This window comes from Oncorhynchus clarkii, chromosome 22 (genome assembly GCF_045791955.1).
Source record: "Oncorhynchus clarkii lewisi isolate Uvic-CL-2024 chromosome 22, UVic_Ocla_1.0, whole genome shotgun sequence".
Lineage (NCBI taxonomy): Eukaryota > Metazoa > Chordata > Actinopteri > Salmoniformes > Salmonidae > Oncorhynchus > Oncorhynchus clarkii.
In genome coordinates this window covers 18,179,289-18,205,008 of record NC_092168.1, presented here as the reverse complement: position 1 = coordinate 18,205,008, position 25,720 = coordinate 18,179,289, and the positions used below count along the sequence as shown (strand labels likewise).

Genomic DNA, 25,720 nt, shown 5'->3' with positions numbered 1-25,720 from the left:
ACTCCTTAGTTGCCCTGGCTGTGTGTTTCGGGTCGTTGTCATGCTGGCATACCCAGCCATGACCCATCTTCAATGCTCTTACTGAGGGAAGGAGGTTGTTGGCCAAGATCTTGTGATACATGGCCACATCCATCCTCACCTTCTCCCATTCCTCCTCTGGATCATTCAGATGGTCATTGGCAAACTTCAGACGGGCCTGGATATGCGCTGGCTTGAGCAGGGGGACCTTGCGTGCGCTGCAGGATTTTAATCCATGACGGCGTAGTGTGTTACTAATGGTTTTCTTTGAGACTGTGGTCCCAGCTCTCTTCAGGTCATTGACCAGATCCTGCCGTGTAGTTCTGAGCTGATCCCTCACCTTCCTCATGATCATTGATGCCCCACGAGGTGAGATCTTGCATGGACCCCCAGACCGATGGTGATTGACCGTCATCTTGAACTTCTTCCATTTTCAGTTGTTGCCTTCTCACCAAGCTGCTTGCCTATTGTCCTGTAGCCCATCCCAGCCTTGTGCAGGTCTACAATTTTAACCCTGATGTCCTTACACAGCTGGTCTTGGCCATTGTGGAGAGGTTGGCGTCTGTTTGACTGAGTGTGTGGACAAGTGTCTTTTATACAGGTAACGAGTTCAAACAGGTTCAAACAGGTAATGAGTGGAGAACAGGGGGGCTTCTTAAAGAAAAACGAACAGGTCTGTGAGAGCCGGAATTCTTACTGGTTGGTAGGTGATCAAATACGTATGTCATGCAATAAAATGCTAATTAATTACTTAAAAATCATACAATGTGATTTTCTGGATTTTTGTTTTAGATTCCGTCTCTCACAGTTGAAGTGATGTGATAAAAATTACAGACCTCTACATGCTTTGTAAGTAGGAAAACCTGCAAAATCGGCAGTGTATCAAATACTTATTCTCCCCACTGTAGATACTTTTCTACCTGTTTCCTCCAGCATCTTTACAAGGTCCTTTGCCGTTGTTCTGGGATTGATTTGCACTTTTCGCACCAAAGTACGTTCATCTCTAGGAGACAGAACGCGCATACCTGAGCGGTATGACGGCTGCGTGGTCTCATGGTGTTTTCTGGGGTCTTGGCTGATTTATTTTGATTTTCCTATGATGTCAAGCAAAGAGGCACTGAGTTTGAAGGTAGGCCTTGAAATACATCCACAGGTACAAGTTGTTTAAAGGCACAGTCAACTTAGGGTAACTTAGTGTAACTTCTGAGCCACTGGAATTGTGATACAGTGAATTATACATGAAATAATCTGGCTGTAAATAATTGTTGGGAAAATGACTTGTGTCATACACACAGTAGATGTCCTAACTGACTTACCAAAACTTTAGTTTGTTAACAAGAAATGTGTGGAGTGGTTGAAAAACGAGTTTTGATGACTCCAACCTAAGTGTATGTAAACTTCCAACTTCAACTGTAGCTGGCAATAGCTTAGCATTAGCTCATTATAATCAGTACAACCTAAAAAAAAATGTACACGCATCAGAGGTGTCCATTACAATCTAATCTATCGGAATGCATTGTTTGTCACCAGTAATTGAAAACATGTGACTAAAACTGTAAATACATTATGCTACATACATATTGTATACACCTACAGTAGAAACGACAACGCGATATACAGAAAATAAGGAACTATTATTATTTGTAAGGAAAACAACAAGGAGGGCAATGCGAGCGCCAGCCAGAAAATATTTCAATTCGTGCAAGACTTTGCAAATGTCTGCAGACTTCTGCTGCGCAAACATTGGTGAAGTGGTGGGCTCTCCTCGAAGAGTGAACTTTGTCCAGCTCAGTAAAACCTCAAACTGAAATGGGCTGACTTGGACTACTTTTATGTGAATTAATGAGGAGGTGGAACACACCTTAATTCAAGCTGTTGTTAGAAAATACAACTTTTTAGAAAATTATTTGAAATTGACAAGTTGATAATTAGCAGGCAGCACGTGTTAACTGTCCTGTTGCGTAATAATCACATTTTGAAACAGTGATTGCATTCAGACAGCTGTAATGTTGTGCACTGAAGTCCAAGCGAAGGGAAAAGGTGAGAGGAGGAGAGCGCGTAGATGCGTGAAGGAATTATACAACGAGAAAAGTGATGATGCTGTATATGGTAGCTATGAAAGTGAACTGTGTGTGCGGGTGATTAGGGGTGTCTTCATTCCGCTTCTGTTGCAAAAGGTTTCTTAAACAGAAACAAACAAAATCAAAACTGGGAGGGACCTACCTGAATTTGTCCAATAGAAACTTTAGTTTTAGTTGCAAAACGGTTTTGCACTGTCTCTCGACCTGTGCACCTACATTATGAACTTTCATTTGTAAGCTAGGTTGTAGCAATCTTCTGATGGGTATAGGGCGAATTCGAATATCATGTAGTTGCCTAAACCTATCGCTGTTACATTGAGCTGGGTGAATGGAATATGAATGACAGTCATCCAATATGCTGTAATAGAAATAAGGACATGCTCATTAAAAAAATAAATCATTCTCCCTAATCTTAAACGGTACCGACCTCCATTAGTGTGTGTGTGTGTGTGCAGGGGGGTATAAAATAATATTTCCCAGGCTAATCAAATCCATAATGGCCTCGCATTAGTATGACTTTGACCTTCAGCTCGGGCTGTGCTGGGAAATCAGCTCAAGGCACAGCACTGAGAGATAGTGGTAACCGCTATAAAACAGGCCTCTCAGATTGAATGATACAACAGAGGAAAAGGAATATTTTGCTGTCTAATAACAAACACACAAACAGCTTGAATACTCACACTCACCCACAAAAACACACACACACACATATCTAACCAATAAATTAATCCAGATATTGTGTGTGTGTGTGTGTGTGTGTGTGTGTGTGTGTGTTCCTGTGAGTATGTGTGTGTATGTCTGCATGTGTGTGTGTGTGTGCATAAAACAAAAGTGGGGAGTGGGTCATACTCTGCTATACCAGGCCTCCTCTTGGCTCAGAGCCTAGAGTCCAGTAGATGGGAGGAAGTCCCCCCCACCCTTCCCTCCTTTCCTCCCCATCCCACCGGGTCTAACTCCAGACCCCCATCTGTGGAAAACAATACAGACACACCCTCCCTGGGCTCGGGCTCACATGGGTATGCACGTTTTTTTTCCCTCTCTCTAGCTTTGAAGAACAGGATCCTGTAGGGAGCAGAGAGTGAGAGAAAGGGACATGCCTCTGTACCAGACCTCCCTCACCAGAACGAAAGACTACCACTATAACACTAAGAAATATTTCTGTTTTTTAAACGATGTTGGTTAATGCTAATGCTAATGGTTTGCATCAACATAGCACTCTTCCAAAGGTATCAAAGCACTTTTGTGTAGCAGGACACACCAATGCCTATCACTCTACTTCCCAAAACATTATTGGATTCCCTTTCCCGTTAGTTTCAGACCCAAACTTTCACCAGTCTGTCCTATTGTCCTCTCCAAACGTTAATTTATTCTGTACTTGTTACGCTCAAGAACAGACTATCATAAATAGACACTGTTCCACAAAAACACAGACCACACTGTTGTCCCTTAGGACAGTCTTCCTCAGTTCAACCTAATTAACGAGACATCCTTTAGCACAAATGTCATTGTAATAGTCAAGCACAGACCATTTTCTGTCCCTCGCATTGTAGCTGAAATAATGTTCCCCACACATTGCCCATACTAAATCTGAAGATACCAATAGTGCCCATATGTTGCCCATATGTTCCCTATACGTTTCTCCCCACATGCAACAACTCTCCTCAGCCTGTTCTGCAAGTCAGTGGCAGAAACTGGCCCTTCTTTTCAGAAAGCTCTGTAGTTTCAAAGAGCAATTTTTCACTTTCTCTCAGGGATCCAGTTCTTTTTAATCACTTGCATACCAAGGCAGCTGGTGCCAAGTTCAACTGACATAGCCCTCAGCTTATGTCAAACTGATCTGCTTTTAAAACCCAGGAAACCTACAGCCAGGAAATCTGTCAATTATCGGAGACATTCTGTGGTTATTAGGTCATATCATTCATCAGCACTTCAGTTTGGTGGGGAGGTGTCATGCGTTTTCTGAGTAGCTATGGTTTAGTCCCAGACAGAAATACAGTGTATCTCATTTACAGGAATATTCACGCCATTGAGTCAATACATCACCTTTGGCAACGAGTACAGCTGTAAGTCTCTAAGAGCTTTGCACACCTGCATTTTTCTTCAAGCTCTATGAAACCCTTTTTAAGTCTTGCCATAGATTTTCAAGCAGATTTAAGTCAAAACTGTACGGCCAGTCAGGGACATTCACTGTCTTCTTGGTAAGCAACTCCAGTGTAGATTTGGCCTTGTGTTTTAGGTTATTGTCCTGCTGAAAGGTGAAGTTATCTCCCAGTGTCTGGTGGAAAGCAGAACAAACCAGGTTTTCCTCTAGGATTGTCCCTGTGCTTAGCTCCCATTACGTTTCTATTTTATCCTGAAAACTCCCCAGTCCTTAACAATTCCAAGCATACCAATAACATAATGTAGCCACCACTATGCTTGAAAATATAGAGGGTGGTACTCAGTAATGTGTTGTATTGGATTTGCACCAATCATAACATTTTGTATTCAAGATGAAAAGTGAATTGCTTTGCAGCATTTTTAGCAATGCCTTATTGCAAACAGAATGCATGTTTTGGAATATTTGTATTCTGTAAAGGCTTCCTTTTTTCAATTTGTCAATTAGGTTAGTGTTGTGGAATACCTACAATGTTGTTGATCCATTCTCAGTTTTCACCTATCACAACCATTAAACTCTGTCAATTTTTTAAAGTCACCATTGGCCTCCTGATAAAATCCCTGAGAGGTTGCATTCCTCTCTGGCAACTGAGTTAGGAAGGACGCCTGTAACTTTGTAGTGACTGGGTGTATTGATACACCATCCAACATGTAATTAATAACTTCACCATGTTCAAAGGGATATTCAATGTCTGCTTTTTTATTTTTTACCCATCCACTACCAATAGGTACCCTTCTTTGTAAGGAATTTGAAAACCTCCCTGGTATTTGTGATTGATTCTGTGTTTGAAATTCACTGCTCGACTGAGTGACCTTACAGAAAATTGTATGTGTGGGGTACAGGTATGACGTATTTGCACACAGAGTGAGTCCAGCGACTTAAGAACATTTTTACTCCTGAACTTATCAAGGCTTGCCTTAATGAAAGGGGTTTAATACTTATTGACTCAAATATTTTAGATTTAAATTTGTAATGATTTTGTAAAAATTTGTAAAAACTAAATTCCAGTTTGACATGATGGGGTATTGTGTGTTAGCCAGTGAAAAAAACATCTCAATTGAATCCATTTCAAATTCAGGCTGTAATACAACGACATTTGGAAATAGTCAAGGGGTGTGAATACTTTCTGAAGGCACTATAGTAGCTAGGTCTGAGTGCAACAAGTTTAAAACGGAGCATCTGGTTTGCACACATGTGCGACCCGTTTCAGGAAGCTAGGCATATGTTGCATGTCACTACTTCACAGGAGAGGCATTTAAAGATGTATTTTTTATCAAAATGCATTTTTTGGGCAGAAATGCTTTCTGGAACATGTGAACTTTCATGTGCCTTAATAACAAACTTGTATTCCATCTATAAATATGAATTTGTTAAATTACGAGCCTAGAAATAGACACAAACATTCCCACTAGCCATCATTGGCTGAGATAATGGATCGGCTGGACATGCCGGGAGATGATGTTTGGATTGGTCTGCCATGTAGACTTCTGTCTACAATTTGAGCTGGTCAGTATGTGTTGATAGTCCTTTCTACCACAGCGTTTTTGAAAGATATAACGTTAGACATCGAAAACTACAAAAGATTTGCTACTTATCTCAACAACATTGATAACCTGAATTTAGCAGGCACTATCGTTAGATCAGTTGAAAAAATGTTGTGATGGCTACTTTCTTTTTTATTTGTTACTATTATTTTTACCCTCTTTTTCTCCCCAATTTTGTGATATCCAACGGGCGTGGGAGAAGCGAAGGTCGAGTCATGCATCCTCTGAAACATGACCCGCCAAACTGCACTTCTTAACACCCGCACGCTTAACCCGGCCACCACTCAACTGACAACAGAAGTCAGCCTGTAGGCACACCACAAAGAGTCGCTGCAGTGTGATGAGCCAAGCAAAGACCCCCCCGGCCAAACACTACCCTAACTCGGACAACACTGGGCCAATTGTGTGCCGCCCTATGGGACTCCCGGTCACGGCCAGTTGTGACACAGCCTGGGATCAAACCCGGGTTTGTAGTGATGCCTCAAGCACTGCGATGCAGTGCATTAGACCGCTGCACCACTCGGGAGGCCCGATGGGCTACTTTCTGCGTACGCCACGGTCAGTGTGAACCGGAATGACTTTACACAATGCCAACCAAACAACATGTAGCTACAAACAAAACGCTAAGTTAAATGATTCCAATCTGCCGTGTATACAGTTAGGAGTCTAGCTACATTTTCAGATATTATACGTTTCTAATTTTGTCAGAAAGTCGTTTTCATTGCAAGTTTAGCGAACTTTAGCTTGCTGGCTCGCTAGCTAACATTACATGTATGATCTCTGTAGAAATATTATGTGAATCAGAAACATATTTGCATTGCTAGTTATAGCCTAATGTTAGCTAGCTAATATTGAATCTAGCTGGTTAGCTTTAGCTACCTACAGAGTCATACTACAGCTATGAAAGCGTTTGTATTGGTAGTAGTATGAGTTGGTATTATGCCTGTTGATTGTTTAGCTAGTATGCCGGTTGATTGTTTAGCAAGCTAGCTACATGTCTAAACAAAAGACTCCACTTTGCCAGATGATTACATGACCCATGAAGTTAGCCAGGTGTGTCTGGGGGTGATTACAGAGATCTATTGTTTGTCATGAACATGTGTACATGTCTAGACAATAGTGACGCATCCACTTAGCTAGATGTGGCTGGGGGATTTCTGGGTAAGCGTCATGTAATAATGATAAAACATTTTTATCTGCACACGTTCTGTTTTTGATATTGCTACAATGCAAGTAACCATTTCACTGTACCATTTACACCTTCTGTATCTTGTGCACGTGACAAATAAACTGATATTTAATATGATATAGTGTTTAGCAGAGACGGTAACTTGAAGAACAACAGGATCTGCACCAAAGTCAGATTAGGATATAGGCCAAGGACTAGATAAACTGTATTTTTACCTGGAGTTTTTCCTTATTGTCGGCTACTACTTTTACAACTTTTAGTCTTGAAACCTTTGGTTGTTTACTAAACTACTCACATGACCTCACATGTGAATCCTTAAAGAGATTGGTGGGGCTAAGGCTTAAGATGGTGTGAACGATGCTGAATAGGTGTAGACAAAGAAGAGCTCTCCAGTTTGTGTACCAAAACATCCAAGGGCCATTTTCTCAAAAGTGGGGTTACAAGTGGATCAACTTTCAAAGCAGAATTACTTTCCCATTGTTCCTCAACTGTACAGTAGTGTATGACATACCATTTCCTAGCTCTGAGTATCTACTTTTATCCCAAAGTGAAAACACAATTTCAAATGTAGATACATAGGACTGAATCCAGGTGGTGTGTCACACATGCTCTTAGGAGCTTGCATCACTGCAAATGATTTGATGGAATTAAGACAAGGAGATTGGCGTAGTTTTCACTGCTGCCTTGAAGTCAGTGAAGGTGGCTTACAATCTAATCTGTAGCTCAGACTCAACTCATTGTAATCAATTAATTGTTGAGGCATGGAGGAACTTGGCAGACATTACATCTATCTAAGACTAGATACTAGTCAGTCCATATGGAGGTAAGGGATGATATTAAAAGGAGCTTCATGTCGAAGTCAGTGTATTCTTTGTCAGGCTAAAGCTGCACCAACAACATACTGTAGCTGCACATCGTGGGGGTGCATTTCCATTGTCTGACGTTCCTACAGGGATCACATACACTAGTGGCAGTCGGTGCCGACGACGATGAGACAGCCTATAGGGAAGAGGTCAAAGACCTGGCAGTGTGTTGTCAGGACAACAACCTCTCCCTCAATGTGAGCAAGACAAAGGAGCTGCTCGTGGAATACAGGAAAAGGAGGGCCGAGCACGCCCCCATTCACATCGAGGAGGCTGTAGTGGAGCGGGTCAAGATCTTCAGGTGCCTTGGTGTCCACATCACTAAGGACCTATCATGGTCCAAACACACCAAGACAGTTGTGAAGAGGGCAAGAAAATGCCTATTCCTCTTCAGGAGGCTGAAAATATTTGGCATGGTACCTCAGATCCTCAAAAAGTTCTACAGCTGCACAATCAACAGCATCCTGACTGGTTGCATCACCGCTTCGTATGACAACTGCTCGGTATCCAACCGCAAGGCGCTACAGAGGGTAGTGCGTACGGCCCAGTACACCACTGGGGCCAAGCTTCCAGCCACCCAGGACCTCTATACCAGGCGGTGTCAGAGGAAAACCCTAAAAATGGTCAAAGACTACAGCCACCCAAGTCACAGACCGTTCTCTCTGCTACCGCACTGCAAACGGTGCCGGAGTGCCAGGTCTGGGACCAAAGGGGTCCTTAACAGCTTCTACCCCAAAGCCATAAGACTGCTGAATAGTTTATCAAATGGCTACCTGGACAATTTGCATTAACTCCCATATTTTATTATTATTTCTTATCATTTTTTGCACTGACTCTCTTGCGCAGGCTGGAAGTACACTCACTGGACTCACACATAACCACACACTCACACATAACACCCCAACACTCATATACACACACACACACACACATAAAACATTCACACTCATGCATACCTTTTTTTATTTAATCTTTATTTAACCAGGAAAAGCCAACTGAGACTCAGAGTCTCTTTTACAAGGGATACCTGGCCAAGAAGGCAGCAACAATCAATACATTACAGAATAAGACATACAACAATACAATACAACAACATGATACAGCCTAAAAAAAGCATTTACACTCTTCTGTAACAGTCTCCCATCAACGTTTTAAATTAATTCAGTGGCACTAACATACACAGATGAAGCATGGATTGTAGACTATTCCATTCAGTGGCACTAACATATACAGATGAAGCATGGATTGTAGAATATTCCATTCAGTGGCACTAACATATACAGATGAAGCATGGATTGTAGAATATTCCATTCAGTGGCACTAACATATACAGATGAAGCATGGATTGTAGAATATTCCATTCAGTGGCACTAACATATACAGATGAAGCATGGATTGTAGACTATTCCATTCAGTGGCACTAACATATACAGATGAAGCATGGATTGTAGAATATTCCATTCAGTGGCACTAACATACACAGATGAAGCATGGATTGTAGACTATTCCATTCAGTGGCACTAACATATACAGATGAAGCATGGATTGTAGACTATTCCATTCAGTGGCACTAACATATACAGATGAAGCATGGATTGTAGAATATTCCATTCAGTGGCACTAACATATACAGATGAAGCATGGATTGTAGACTATTCCATGCCTCTGGTGCACAAGAAGAGAAGGCAGTCAGACTAATACTGTAAAGTCCTAGGGACTTTAAGTAGCAACCACCTAGCAAACCGGGTATGGTAACTGCTGGTGGTGAAGGAGACCAGATAACAGAGGTAAATTTACCCATAAGGGTTTTTGTAGATGAAGACATACAAATGTAGCTTTCTGCGCATATAAATTGAGGTTCAACCCACCATTTTGTACAATGTGCAATGGTGGTTGAGTGATTTGGCATTTGTAATAAAGCGCAAGGCTGCATGATATACAGACTCCAGTCTCTGTAAGACAGAGGAGCCTGCATGCATATACAAGTCAACCATAATCAATTACAGAGAGAAAAGTGGCCTGAAAAGGCTTCTTTCTAGCCATAAGCGGGATGCAAATAAATTTCAATTTCAATTTAAGCTACCTCACAGTATTATCCATATGAACTTTGAAGGAAATGTGTCATCCAACCAAATACCTAGGTATTTGTAGGATGACACATTTCAATGGATAAGCCACCAGATTGCAGTGACTGAAAAGCAGTCTGGAGCTCTTCAACAGCCTGAACCAGAGAAGGAGAACATCCAGAGAAGGAGCACAGATGATACAGATGATACAGTTGCTTGTTGCATCCCATTTCCCAAATCATTAATTACAATTGAGAACAACACAGGAGCTAAAATGGAACCCTGGGGCACACCTCTATTAATCTCAAGAAAATAAAGAAAGAAAGCTAAACTTGTGATTGTCCGTTATTACACATTGTGTTCTGTCAGAAAGATACACCAATTTACTGCCCCTTCACTGAGACCAATGTTACTGAGTCAAGCTAGCAACAATTCATGGTCAACTGAATATTGACGCCACATACACACACATTCACATTCCTAGCCACTCTTCACATACGCGCTGCTACTCTCTGTGTATCTTGTATGCATAGTCACTTTACCCCTACCTACATGTACATATTACCTCAATTACCTCAACTAACCTGTACCCCTGCACATTGAATCGGTACCGGCACCCATTGTATATAGCCTCGTTATTGTTATTTTATTGTGTTACTATTTTTCCTTTTAGATTAATTAGCATTTCTTTTTTACTTACTTTTTCAAATCTCAGCATTGTTGGTTAAAGGCTCGTCAGTAAGCGTTTCACGGTAAGGTCTACACCTTTTGTATTTGGCACATGTGACAAATACAATTTCATTTAATTTAATTTGCCGTTTAAGATTAGGGAGGACAATATTTTTTTATGAGCATGGCCTTATTTCTATTACAGTATATTGGATGATTCTCATTCATATGCCATTCACCCTGCTCAATGTAACATTGATAGGTTTAGGCTACTACATGATACTCAAATTCCCCTTATATCCAACATAAGGTTGCTACAACCTAGCCTATGAATTAAAGTTTACAATGCAGTTGCACAGGTCAAGAGAAAATTTTAGCAATCAAGGTGACAGACAGTGATATATGCAATACCGCCTTGTTCACTCTTGCCTGCATCTAGCTGAGCTAGGGTCCAAACAGTTGCAAATTAGAGTTTGCTTCCGTTTAAGAAATGTTTTTCAACAGAATCAGCAGAATGAATTCAACCCTGATCGCACGCAAACACAGTTCACTTTCATAGCAGCCACATACAAATAACATGATCACTTTGCTCATTGTATAATTCCCTCTCACATCTATGCACTATCCTCCTTTCACATTTCCCTTCGCTTGTGGACTTCAGTGCACAACACAACAGCTGTCTGTAACCAGGTGAAAAAAAACTTTCCAAGCCAAGCCTTTATACCATAACCGTTAAACACAACACAGCCTACATTGATGTTACCATATTAATCCTAGAAACGCATGGCCTTTCAGCCTTAAGTACCCACTAGAGAACGTTGAGAACATTGCTGGGCATCCCATTTAGCATACACATCAGTTGCATATCAACACGCAAAGTCAGCAAACATAAGCTCCAAGGCCTGATAAACAATGCATAAGCAATTGTAAAGCATTAATTGCATGAAAAAATATTTGTGAAAATGTATCCATGTAAAAACATAACAGAAATAATGGTAATTTGCGTAGAAAGAGTCAATGATATGTTTTGTATATTTCTACAAACTCGTACTAAAAAATGTAGGCCTAAAGCCATATTTCGACACTTCTAGCCAATGACACATCAACATTCTAAGAGTCTAATAAATACATTTCATTTTTTTTCATTTTTTTTCTCACTTTATTTAACCTCTTACTTCTACCCCCTCCTTTTTTGAAAATTCTGGTAGTTCCAGGTAGAAAAAATTCCAGGTAGGGTAATTGAGAACAAGTTCTCACAAACAAGTCAATGACACAGTAGAGAAAAGAAAGTATATATACAGTGTGTGCAAGAGGAGGTAGGCAATAAATAGGCCATAGGAGCGAATAATTACAATTTAGAAGATTAACACTGGAGTGATAAATGAGCAGATGATGATGTGCAAGTAGAGATACTGGTGTGCAAAAGAGCGGAAAAGTAAATAAAATAAAAACAGTATGGGGATGAGGTAGGTAGATTGGGTGGGCTATTTACAGATGGACTATGTACAGCTGCAGTGATTGGTTAGCTGCTCAGATAGTTGATGTTTACAGTTGGTGAGGGAAATAAAAGTCTCCAACTTCAGCAATTTTTGCAATTCGTTCTAGTCATTGGCAGCAGAGAACTGGAAGGAAAGGCAGCCAAATGAGGTGTTGCCTTTGGGGATGATCAGGGAGATATACCTGCTGGAACATGTGCTATGGGTGGGTGTTGTTATCGTGACCAGTGAACTGAGATAAGGCGGAGCTTTACCTAGCATAGACTTATAGATGACCTGGAGCCAGTGGGTCTGGCGACGAATATGTAGCGAGGGCCAGCTGACTAGAGCATACAGGTCGCAGTGGTGGGTGGTATAAGGTGATTTGGTAACAAAACTGATGGCACTGTGATAGACTGCATCCAGTTTTCTGAGTAGAGTGTTGGAAGCTATTTTGTAGATGACATCGCCGAAGTCGAGGATCGGTAGGATAGTCAGTTTTACTAGGGTAAGTTTGGCGGCGTGAGTGAAGGAGGCTTTGTTGCGAAATAGAAAGCCGATTCTAGATTTGATTTTGGATTGGAGATGTTTAATATGAGTCTGGAAGGAGAGCTTACAGTCTAGCCAGACACCTAGGTATTTATAGTTGTCCAAATATTCTAGGTCGGAACCGTCCAGGGTGGTGATGCTAGTCGGACGGGAGGGCAGCGAGCGGTTGAAAAGCATGCATTTGGTTTACTAGCATTTAAGAGCAGTTGGGGGCCACGGAAGGAGGGTTGTATGGCATTAAAGCATTGAAGATCGTTTGGAGGTTAGTTAGCACATTGTCCAGTAGCCAGGAGGAAGGCATGGCCAGCCGTTGAGAAATGCTTATTGAAATGTTCGATTATCATGGATTTATCAGTGGTGACCGTGATATATGCTATTGGAAGAATAATAATTTGGTTGTTTATAAAGGTCTTAGGTAACATTAGAAAACTATCATTTCAAAGAACGTAATAGCATTGTCATTAGTTTATGTTACTCTAGGCTACAAGTAAAAACGAAGAACCACTAGTTTAAGTCCATCTCAAATAAGTCCATTACAATTTTGTTTTGACAGGTCTAAAGAAACATTGTGGAAACAAGAAAATGTATTTAAAAGAAAACAGACGAGCTAATGTTTCGTTTATTATGTTACTAGTCTGCTTAGTAGCCAGAGCAATGCTGCCACACCAGTAGACATGTGCTGAACACATGGACAGCACAGGTATTCTTGGAAAAAGTGACATTTGGAAATAGAACTGCACCTCTTGAATTTTGAGAGGTATTTGACAAAGGTAAGTGTCATAGAAACTGCAGAATATGCTCTTTCTGATACTATATAGAAATCCAAAATGTTTACCTGCATGTGACTTTGAAGGAGGATTTGAAAGTGATGCTCCTTTCCCTGTATCTGTCAATTATTAGATGCACCCGTCTCTTCATTTAAAATTTGACAACAGCCGATAATACTATAACTCATCAGAATATTGTCAATGTAATATTGTCTATAGGCTAACTCTTATTGTGTGTGAAATTTGTTTCGGTATAGTTTATGTTTACAACTTGGATAGAGTCAAGGATATGAATTATTAACATGAGCACCAACGTTGATAAATAGGCATAACACAAACTCATCATTACACTGTTGTTGGAAATTAAATTCAATTAAATCAACCTCTCTACCCTCCTTAACATTCAGTTATTTTGAGGTAATGTACACAGTTATCGCCCATTCATCCATGTATCATTCACTCAGTTGGCTGGCATCGTTTGATTCCCATTGTTCGTCAACTTGGATAGAGTCAAGGATAAGTTGTGCATTACTCTACCTACTGCAATAGATAGCATTTCCCTTACAATAAATTTGATTCGTAATAGAGTAACAGTAAATAAAACAGTCCTGTAACAGATTATTTTTACAAAGTAAAACGTAAAATAAAAACTATATCAACTCGCAAGTCGCGCGGTCAAATTATGTGTTGTAAACATGAGCGCCAAAGCTGATAAATCTGCATAACACAAACTCATTATTACACTATTGACTTTCTAAATTAAATCAACCTCTTCACAGCCTCTTATCCAGAGCGGCTTGGGTTAAGTGCCTTGTTCAAGGGCACATCGACAGATTTTTCACCTAGTTCACCTAATTGAACCAGCAACCTTTTAGTTACTGGCTCAACGCTCTTAACCGCTCGGCTACCTGCCACCTTCACTGTCCTTATCATTCAGTTAGGCCTAATTTAAATTAAATTGTGAAGTAACATGTAACAACAAGTAACATGTATAATAATCGCCCACTCATCCATTTGTCATTCATTCAGTGAGGAGAGAGAGAGACGCATTGGCGCCAACGTTTTAGAGCCCGATAAAAAAGTCATATTTTTTATTTACATAATCAAACGTCAGTGGCCGTTGGCCTATGGTGGTTCTATTGTTAAGTAACGATATAGTCAACATAGCTTCTAGAACTAATGCATTAGTAAACCCGCTACAGTCATGCAGTAGAGTGTACAGCAAGCAGTTTAGTAGTTACATTGGAGAGCCCCGTTGGCAATAAATTAATAATTACCTTCACTTGGAAGAGTTCCAGTGTTGGATAGCCATAGCCAGATAACTAACATAACACCTGTCTCTGTTTGAGCCGGGTGTTTGAGTAGGCTAAACTCTTGCTTCTCCTTCATTTTTGAAGAAGTTAATTTGTTCAGAACTGTTCAACTATTGTCTTTCTCTCTGAATCAACTACACACCACATGTTATGCCCTGCAGTGCTAGCTAGCTGTAGCTTAATGATTTAAGTACTAGATTAATTATCTGATCCTTTGATTGGCTGGACAACATGTCCGTTCATGCTGCAAGAGCTGTGATAGGTTGGAGGACATCCTCCGGAAGTTGTCATAATTCATGTGTAAGTCTATGGAATGGGGTGAGAACCTTGAGCCTCCTAGGTTTTGTATTGAAGTCAGTGTACCCAGAGGAAGACGGAAACTAGCTGTCCTCTGGCTACACCATGGTGCTATCCCAGAGAGTGCTGTTGAGGCTACTGTAGACCTTCACTGCAAAACAGTTTGTTTTAATCAATTATTTGGTGACGTGAAAATATTTAGTATAGTTTTATCTAAAAAGGCAAACTCATTTAATGTTTCACAAAAAAAATTAATTCTCTGAGGAGGATGGTCTATCCCATCCTTCTCTGAGGAGCCTCCACTGACATACACATACTAAAAATGCTAAGGTCAATCTTTCTGTTCTGTAAGACTATTCATCCAGAAATACAATGTCCAAGAAAGCAATAACCATCTAAATGAATCTATCTCCAATAATTCCTTCTGTCCAAACTGAGATGGATACATCTGAAGTAAATATGCACCAACTGAAAAGGGAATCAAACATCTGCTCAATATTTTCTCTCAGGAGTAAGAAAGACCAAAAAGGGCCCATTCATCAAATGGAGCATAGATATCAGTTTTATTCTTTGGCTGTGCAGAGTGTGTGACTCGCTCGGAATTTATGGGCCGTGGGGACATTAGTTAAATGAGAGGAAAAGTGCTTAGTCTTCCACAATGATAACCACAGAGGGGGAACAGCATGCTGCGCTATCAAAATGCCAATGGAGGAAGATTGATGTCCGGGCAAGAGAGAAGTGCTCGCTAAGAACCCTGGTCCGCCTCACAATCCCTCTCCATGTCCCGACAGCCTGCCAGGGACAGAAAAGCTTCCTGCCTTAATTAAGTGTGTGTGTGTGTGTGTGTGTGTGTGTGTGTGTGGGGGGGGGTTACTGTGTATGTGTGTGTGTGTGTGTGTGTGTGTGTGTGTGTGTGTGTGTGTGTGTGTGTGTGTGCTTATGGACATTGAGTGGTGGCTACATGCACAGGGATAATGACTCTGTTCAGCAAAGCACAGACTATCTGGCAAGGTTCCCTGGTGAAACTGATTCCAGGCAATATCCTGGCCCCATGGTCCTGTTTGTGTGTGTGCGTTTGTGTGTGTGCGCGTGCCCATGTGACTGATTCTGATTTCCTTATCTCCTCTGTCCCTCCCTCATCATCCATTCTACCATCGGTGCACATTTCCTGGGCAGCTCTGCTGCTACTGGCATACACACAACCATTGTTTCCAGAGATGCCAGACAGACAGACAGACAGCCAGACAGCCAGCCAGAAAAACTGGGAAGGCACGATAAAGAGAAGGGAACTGTGTGGCACAATAGGTGACACACTTTCAAATAGTAAACATCATAAAGCATACTACATATTCCTATTTCAGCCCATTCAGATGAAAAAGTCCTGGATTGTTTGATCGATTGGATTTCATACACTTTTTCCACTTGAAATTTCACCTGCTATATTCCTGCCAGCAAACATACCACATCCAATAGCATTGTAGCTTGGATAACATTGTAACTGCTACCTTGCTAGTGTAATACAACATTCACAACCCTGACTTGTGTTCACAATGTCTGTATTTCATGACAGCAACGTTACAGTGATAACGTCACTCGTACACGAAATAGCTGAGCTGAGTTGCAAAATGACATCACATCCTTTCATTATGCAGCCTAACCAAGTGATGTAAGCTTACCTTGTCTTTCCTTATCCTCCTAAAGGGAAAGAGGCAGGAGAAGAAGAACTTCCCCCAACTGAGGACCGTGGCCAGACACCAGCCTAGTCCAGCCATCGTCCTCACCTCCTCCTTCCTCTGTCCTCTACCACACTTCTTCGCTATCTCTCGCTCTCTCGCTCGATCTAATTTCAGATTTCCTGTGATACAACGCTCACAGGAACCATCCAGCTCTCAGCTAGCTGTGGAGGAGATGGGAGTAGGTCTTACATCCGTTCCCCGAAAAAAGTATCACCTTCCTGGGCTTCAGCCACCTAGATGTTCTCCTAAAATGGAATGGAGGCCATCTTTACGAGTGAGGAGGCCAGAACCACACATGGCATGGTCCCATCCAACTTCAGCTTTCCAAGCCTAGCAACCATACAGCATCCCTGCTTAGGAACACTCTCTCTCGCCCTCATTCTCTCTCTGTCTGGATGCTGCTCTCTCCATTCATGGAAGAAGGAGGAGAGAAGAGGGGAATGGGCGGGGGAGAGGGAGAGTGAACAGCCGAACGGAACGATAGACACTCACTGTGATAAGAAAAGGGGAGGAGGAGGGGAGTTCAGTAATTGGGAGTAAAGGAGGATGGCGGGCATACTAAGGCTTGGTCACTGGCGGTGCCTCTGGTTGTATGTAGATACACCACATACAGTGTGTGGAGACAGTTTATGTAGGGAAATAATTGATCAAATGTAGATAAACAATTAAGCTACACAGAATATTTTTATCAAATGATGTAATGAGATGTCCTAGAAGTCCTTGCCAGCCAGCTGGAGTGATATGCAGCATTATGAAGGGTGACTGCACCAATACAATGGCTGCAGTGTTACGTTCGTCTGAATGAATGGACCAAGGCGCAGCATACTTAGAGTTCCACTTGTTTAATAAATATGCAACTCACCAAAAAGAATATAGAAGAAAACTAAACGTGACGTTCTGGGCTGCTCACAGGCAGCTACACAAAAACAAGATCCCACAAACAACAGGTGGGAAAAAACTACCCTAGTCACACCCTGACCTAACCAAATAGAGAATTAAAAGGATCTCTAAGGTCAGGGCGTGACATGCAGACAGATATTGAGGCAAAGTTCACTCACTCAATTGTATAAAGAGTCCCAAAGAAATTGTAATTTACTGGTCTGTAACTGACTAGATACTGGGGCAAAACAAAACAGCTTCTACTTTTGGGAAAGTAACTTAGAAAGGGCTTGAAGCACACGTGCACAAACACACCCACCCACAAACAGAATAGAATAACTTTAATGTGCATTTTTTTTTAAATAAATTTGGCCACACTTGCATCAAACCTGCTGAGCTACATGTACAGTTTATAACACTAGTACTGTGTCTGTTCCACTGAAGGACACAAACTCTTAGTTGGAGAGAAAGAAAATTCCAGATATATCAATCAATGGCCAAGCCTTTTTGTTCCAGCTCTCCACATCTGTCATTCAACCACACACAGGATATTGTCCTGTTTTCTTTACAGGGAGGACATTAGTGAAGAGAGCCTTCAGGTTTAGTAGGGAGCACTTTGTTGGATAACCCCTGTGTTAAGGTGGATCTCCGCTCCTATATATATATATGGCGGTGCTTTTAATGTGATATATTTTATGACTGCTGCAAAATGAATTGCCTCTCTGGGGACATTCAAGTTTTCTGAATCTGAATATTATCCACCATTTAAGGAGAGATGTGAAGCACTCTCCTCACATGATAGAAAACTAGCATGAAGCTACAGTGTAGATATCCCAATATGTACAACTGAAGACTACTTTATAACAAAAAACGTGATCTACATCAGGTATGCTGTGCAGGGAATGTAATGCAATAAGGACCGGGGATACAGTAGGAGCGATCACACAATGCTGGCAAGGAGACAGAGAGAGGCATCGGAGAAGGGAACAGGACACTGTGCTGAATGCTGCACACTTCCTGTCTCCCCAGAGGGGAAAACAATGGGTTCTGGACACACAGTTTCACTTTAGCTAAGGTAAAGCCAAGCCTGTTCTGGGAAACCAGCCAAGAGGCTGGGGGAATTGGGGGACCATTGTTCCAGTGAGAATGTAAAGGGAAGTGGATGATGGTGTTTTGGAAGAAGGTGGGAGAGGTGTGGTCACAGCTGCTGGTTTGGTGGGTGAAACATATATGAATGCTAACTGTCTTGTCATCGCAATCATCTAAAACTGCCTGCCCTCCAAGGACACCTACAGCATCCGATGTCACAGTAAGGCCAAAAAGATCATCAAGGACATCAACCACCCGATCCACTCCCTGTTCACCCTGCTATCATCCAGAAGGTGAGGTCAGTACAGGTGCAGCAAAGCTGGGACCGAGAGACTGAAAAACAGCTTCTATCTCAAGGCCATCAGATTGTTAAATAGCCATCACTAGCCGGCCTCCAACCAGTGCCCTGCCCTGAACTTTATATTTTTATTTAACCTTTATTTATCTAGGGTGATCAGTTAAGAACAAATTCTTATTTACAATGGCGGGCTACCCCGGCCAAACCCTAACACGGACAATGCTGGGCCAATAGTGTGCCGCCCAATGGGACCTTCGATCACGGCCGGTTGTGATAGTCATTGTCACTAGCCGGCTACCACCCGGTTACTCATCCCTGCACCTTAGAGGCTGCATCTTAATTCCGTGTATTGTTGTGAATTGTTAGATATTACTGCACTGCTGGAAGTAGGAACACAAGCATTTCGCTACACCCAATAACACCTGCTAAATATGTGTGTGACCAATAAAATTGGATTTGATTTGATCTGTGCCGTGAAAGGAGATGCCACTATCACAGAGCAAACCACAACTATTTAATTTAGCCACTAGAGACAAGTTACCACTTAAACCAGCAGTGCCCAGACAAGGAATTCCCTCATCCAATTGCAGAACCTATCCCAAGGTTTCCCATAAGAGTTTTTCCCGGGCCTGCTAATCGCCACCACAGCGACTGATTTAGGACCGCCCGGTGATAAAGCGTCCCGCTGAGATATAATTTCCCCCATAATTCACCTGCCAATACAAGAGTTGTGAGGTAAGTCTGTGCTCCAATGACATCATGTGGTGTGTTGTGCATACTCAGGCTAGTTAAAGAGCCCCATATGCTACTCATATATCACTGTCTAAATGGAAGCATTTCAAACCAAGCCCTGCAATGGTAAAGCTCAGTTTAAATCCAAATTAATTACATTCGACAGGGTGAATATTTTATTTAATGTCCCAATTACTTTAGGTTTGGAATTAACTCGCCGGTGCCCCAGTCCTCAAAGTGTCTGTGATTAATGTATGCAATTAACCCTTTCCCTCCCTTTATTCATCCTGAAGCCCATTTTGAGGATTGACGGCTCTGCAAAATGTGTACATGTGACAGAAAGACGGTCGGAATTAAATAACAATTTTCATTTCGCCATTTGTGAGGGCTCCAAAAACAACCTCTTTCTATCTTAAGTACGCATATAGATGCCTCTGTACAAGCAACAAGACTAATTCCAGCCTTTTCACCATCCAATACCGGGATCCCAAACAAAACACTCTACTTTTGTTCAGTTGGAGAGAGTGAGGGGTGAATGAGGGGGGACATAGGGCCAGAAAACATATAATGTGGGGCAGATTGGGGGGTCTGCAGGGTAGAATGCTAAGAGAGGTGGCAGGGGTACAATGAAGTACCCTCTCAAACAAAATCCCACTAATCCCTACAATTTACTCCACTAACCCCTAGGGAGTGGAACAAAGAGCCACAAGGGCCTCCTGGGAATCTGTGACATCACCGCCTGATTCTCTGACTAGGCTACACCTCAGGCAGGGATAGGTTTCATGTCTAACTACGGAACACAATACTGCGATACCACAGCCTTATCACGTGAAATGTTTTGTGTCTCCTGTTGAGGAAAGATAAAGGACATGCAGATTCCAAAATGGCTGCTGTCCCACCCTTTCATTTACACTCGTTAAGCAGGCATGAGAGACCAGCAACAGAGAGGGGAGACTGAGGATTGGATGGGACTGCAAAGGCACGGCCCCAGAAGTGGTCCAGCGTGGGCTCTGTGGTGGACTTAATTACGTCCTAATTGGCTGTGCTTTGTTCCCAAAATTAAGGACTTGTACAGTAGAGTTGAAAATGGGAAAGAAAGGGAACGACAAGAAAGGAGAAAAAAGGAGGGGGAAATGAAAACAAGGTCCAAGATCTCCTGTATGAGGTTTCAATGAGTCGAGACATTTTGTCAGTTTTCATCATAGAAAGATACCCATCTTTGGGGCTGAAATGGTGTTCGTGTTAAGGCCTCTAAGGAAGGAAAAATTCTTAAGAAATTCTGAAAGTATATTCCCTAGGTGCTCCATCATGTATTGGCCAATAATGTCAAAAGTCTGAGGGGTTCTAGGCAATAGATTTTTTATTAACTTCTACTGTAGCTCCATAAAAAAAATATCCGGAACATTTCAACTTACTTAGAGGCATTCCAGCCTGAGTCACCTGAGCAGCAAGTGTCAACCAAAATGGCCAAAGCTAATCATCAAGTCCCTCATGAAAGCTGACCACCAGGCACTTAGATGGGCGTGAGCGGCAGCAGCATGATGAAAGGCCCTGAGGGACGCATCACGGCTGCCCCCTCCGCACCAATCTCCATTGAAGCCCAGCCATTGTTGTTGAGAGAAGCCTGGGAGGTGCTCCGAAGGGAATGCATGCCTGTGTTTGGACTATAGTGCTGGCTGACTGGGGGAATCAAGAGAGGGATCCCCTACACCACTGTTTCAATGCAGAGGCTTTGTACTGTATGTCAGTCAATCCTACTATGTTGTCACCAAGACACAATGACTGCAGCGAGTGGTGATATCACTCATGCTACATTTCACTGATAGTTGACTGACAACTTGCTTATATCAAAGCAAATGAAAAACCCTATGACTACTAAACATCACTGTGTCATGCATGGTTCTGTAAAAGCTTCGCACAAAACAAAACAGATCCTATCTGCATTGAATAAGTCCCCAAAGGCACAGCGACCAAGGGAGCTCTTTGTGAACCAGATATAATCCAATTACAAAATTATAATCCTAAATGGGACATACCATTGTGACACTGATGGAGGGGGGAATCTAATGAGGGCTTCCTCTTATGTACAAACAGAGGTGAAGGACTTAGGGAGGACTTCTCCAGGGTCACTTCCAAGGGGGCCAGAGAAAGACCCCTTCTGAACCCAGCAGTTATTACTTTCCCTGGGTCCATAAAGTAATTAGCCGTTCAGCCGCCTCGCAGAGTGACAGGGGAAGAGGAGAGAGAGAGGGAGGGAGAGACAGAGTGAAGGGAGGGAGAGACAGAGAGTTAGACGATTTGAGGTCAACACACCATGTAGGCTACAGTACCTTCAACACATATCTCCAATAAAATATCAACTGCATTGTACATCAGTCACCCAGTCAGAAATGTGGGTGACAAAAATTGTTTTTGTGATCATGTTCAGAATTTCCCCCTATGTAAGAAAATATCCATCACCATTCTGTATTGACCAACCAATGAAATTGTGTTTGCAAACCATCTACAAAAAAATATATATTTTTGAATCATATCTGTGTGTTCTCTTATCAAGAAATATCAGACAGGAAGTGAGGTCACATGACCGTGTTGCTGTTTTTGATTTGAGGTCACATTACCTGTCATGAGCCAGCATACCACACTAACCACAGGGTAAAGGCGGGGCTATTGTTTTGTCTTGCTGGTCAGCCCTAATGTTAGCTGACACTGACAGTGGTCACAAGAGGTGGCAATTGTGACTGTACCCTTTGCAGTTACGCACCCCTGAGCTAAGACATCCTACCCAGCCTGTTGATAGAGAAATGCTCCAGTTGAGGGGCTCTGTACCATGAGCCCTAACTGGAAATGGACTTCTATGTGAGTCAAGCACTGTGACCTGGAATGAAAGAAATGCAAGGGGTGAATACATCTAAAACAGACCCATGAGCATGGATGGCTAAAACAAAAACATTTAACTGTCGGACCAAGCACCTACAATATACTCTATGCTGAATTCACAATCCTGCTCCACCCTAGTCCAAAATGTTTTCCAATAGAAGATTCTCACAATCCTATAGGATGTTATGTCACCTCTATCAGAATCCTATCGGGAATCCTATTGGACTACTTTTTTTCCTATTGGAAATCAAAATGAATCCTATTGAATCCTATAGGATTTTGTATCACCTCTATCCTATTGGAATTCTATTGGATCATATGGATTTTTGATGTCTTGTAGGATTTTGTCACCCCAATCAGAACAGTCCTATATTCATTTCGGTTTTATTCACCACCACAATATGGGATTGATTCAAGGCTGCAAGTTCAATTGTAGTATGACCACCAGTACAGGACACATTTTTCAATAAAACACTCACTTATGTTATTTGATTTGATTGTTATTCATGCAACTTCTTGTCTTTGAATTAAAAGACAGCACAATATGACCACGATAATACATACAATGTTACAATAACACTGGGTTTTTTGTTTGGTTTCCCCTTAGAATGCACAACATCTCATGTAAATATATGGATGAATGATGGCTGAGCGGCATAGGCAAGATGCAATAGATGGTATGAGATACAGTATATACATGTGAGATGGGTAATGTAAGATATGCAAACATTATTAAAGTGGCATTGTTTAAAGTGACTAGTGATCCATTTATTAAAGTGGCCAATGATTTGAGTCTCTATGTAGGCAGCAGCCTCTCTGAGTTAGTGACTGTTGTTTCGCAGTCTGATGGCCTTGAGATGGAAGCTGTTTTTCAGTCTCTCGGCCCCAGCTTTGATGCACCTGTACTGACCTTGCCTTCTGGATGGTAGCAGTGTGAACAGGCAGTGGTTCAGGTGGTTGTTGTCCTTGATGATCTTTTTGTGACATCGGGTGCTGTAGGTGTCCTGGAGGGCAGGCAGTTTGCCCTCAGTGATGCGTTGTGCAGACCGAACCACCGTCTGGAAAGTCTTGCGGTTGAGGGCGGTGCAGTTGCGTACCAGGCGCTGATACAGCCCAACAGGATGCTCTCAATTGTCCATCTGTAACATACAGCCAGCCAGTGTTGAGGGTCAGCAAAATGGATATGTTGTTTCCGACCTTCACCACCTGGGGGCAGCCCGTCAGAAAGTCCAGGACCCAATTGCACAGGGCGGGATTGAGACCCAGGAACTCCAGCTTAATGATGAGCCTGGAGGGTACTATGGTGTTGAATGCTGAGCTGTAGTCGATGAACTGCATTCTTACATAGGTATTCCTCTTGTCCAGATGGGATAGGGCAGTGTGCAGTGTGATGGCGATTGCATCGTCTGTGGACCTGTTGGGGCAGTATGCAAACTGAAGTGGGTCTAGGGTGGCAGGTAAGGTGGAGGTGATATGATCCTTGACTAGTCTCTCAAAGAACTTCATGATGACAGAAGTGAGTGAGTAATTTAGTTCAATTATCTTTGCCTTCTTTGGTACAGGAACAATGGTGGCCATCTTGAAGCATGTGGGAACAGCAGACTGGGATAGGGAGCAATTGAATATGTCCGTAAACACACCAGCCAGCTACACAGTTTATATTCGGCCATATTCCCATATTTCCATGATTAAATGCGGTGGTTCGTGCTTTCAGTTATGCGCGAATGCTGCCATCCATCCATGGTTTTTGGTTAGCGTAGGTTTGGTAGTGACAGTGGGTATAACATCTCCAATGCACTTCCTTATAAACTCACCCACAGAGTCAGCGTATAGATCAATATTATTCTCTGAGGCTACCCAGAACATTTCCCAGTCTGTGTGATTAAAACAATCTTGAAGCGTGTATTCCGATTGGTCAGACCAGCGTTGAATGGTTCTAGTCACCGGTACATCCTGTTTGAGTTTCTGCCTATAGGACGGTAGAAGCAAGATGGAGTTGTGGTCGGATTTGCCGAAGGGAGGAGGGGGGGGGGGGGGGGGGGGCTTGAATGCATCGCGGAAGTTAGAGTAGCAATTGTCCAGTGTATTGCCCGTGCGGGTGCTGCAATCAATATGCTGATAGAATTTAGGTAGCCTTGTTCACAAATTTGCTTTGTTAAAATCCCCAGCTGCAATAAATGCAGCCTCAGGATATATGGTTTCCAGTTTACATAGAGTCCAGTGAAGTTCCTTGAGTGCCATCATTGCATCTGCTTGAGGGGGTATATACACAGCTGTGACGATAACTAGAGTGAGTTCTCTTGGGAGATAATAAGGTTGGCATTTGATTGTAAGGAATTCTAGGTCTGGTGAACAGAAGGACTTGAGTTCCTGTATGTTGTTATGGTTACACCATGAGTCGTTAATCATGAAGCATACACCCCCGCCCTTTTTCTACCCAGAGAGATGTTTATTTCTGTCGGTGCGACACATGAAGAAACCCAGTGGCTGTACCGACGCAGACGACATATCCCGAGAGAACCATGTTTACGTGACCTATTAAACTCTAATGGGATTCTATCCTATATGGTTTTATCTTATAGGATCATATAAGATTCCAATACAGGAATCCAATAGAAAAATCCTATCAGATTTTGGAACCAGTTTTATTGGACCCATATAGGATTTTATTCTGGTTTAGCGGTCTGGGCACCCGACTCCGGACAACTTAAGCCCCCTCAGCCGACTGTCTGTGCCCTTAACCACTTTCTGTACCCCTCTCTATAGCTGTCTTCCTGTCTGTACTCTCCCAATCTGTCCTGACAAAAAATGTATAATAATAACTCTGGTCTCCTTTAAAAATAAATACAAAATAATAATGTTTACCCAAGACAAAAAAATCATACAGGATTCCAATAAAAACACATCAAAATTCAAAAGAAAATCCTATCACATTTTGGAACCAGTCCTATTGTTTCTCTGAGTGCACAAAACTCTGTCTTTGTATGTCAACTCAACCATGACAGGGTCCTTACTCCAGAGCTTGAAGAAGGTTGAGATGGGCAGCGGAGACACAGACCTCTCAAACTTATTCGAGGAAAGAGACAGAACCATATACAGTATCTTCTATCTCCATGGCTT

The 25,720-nt window shown here is 42.1% G+C and overlaps 1 protein-coding gene across 3 annotated transcripts in view; it reads right to left on the bottom strand.

Annotated features, from left to right (window-relative positions):
* The window catches only part of LOC139380518 (tensin 1b), a 291,929-nt gene that overhangs the window by 213,473 nt on the left and 52,736 nt on the right, over positions 1 to 25,720 (bottom strand). The gene's annotated exons all lie outside the window — the stretch shown is intronic.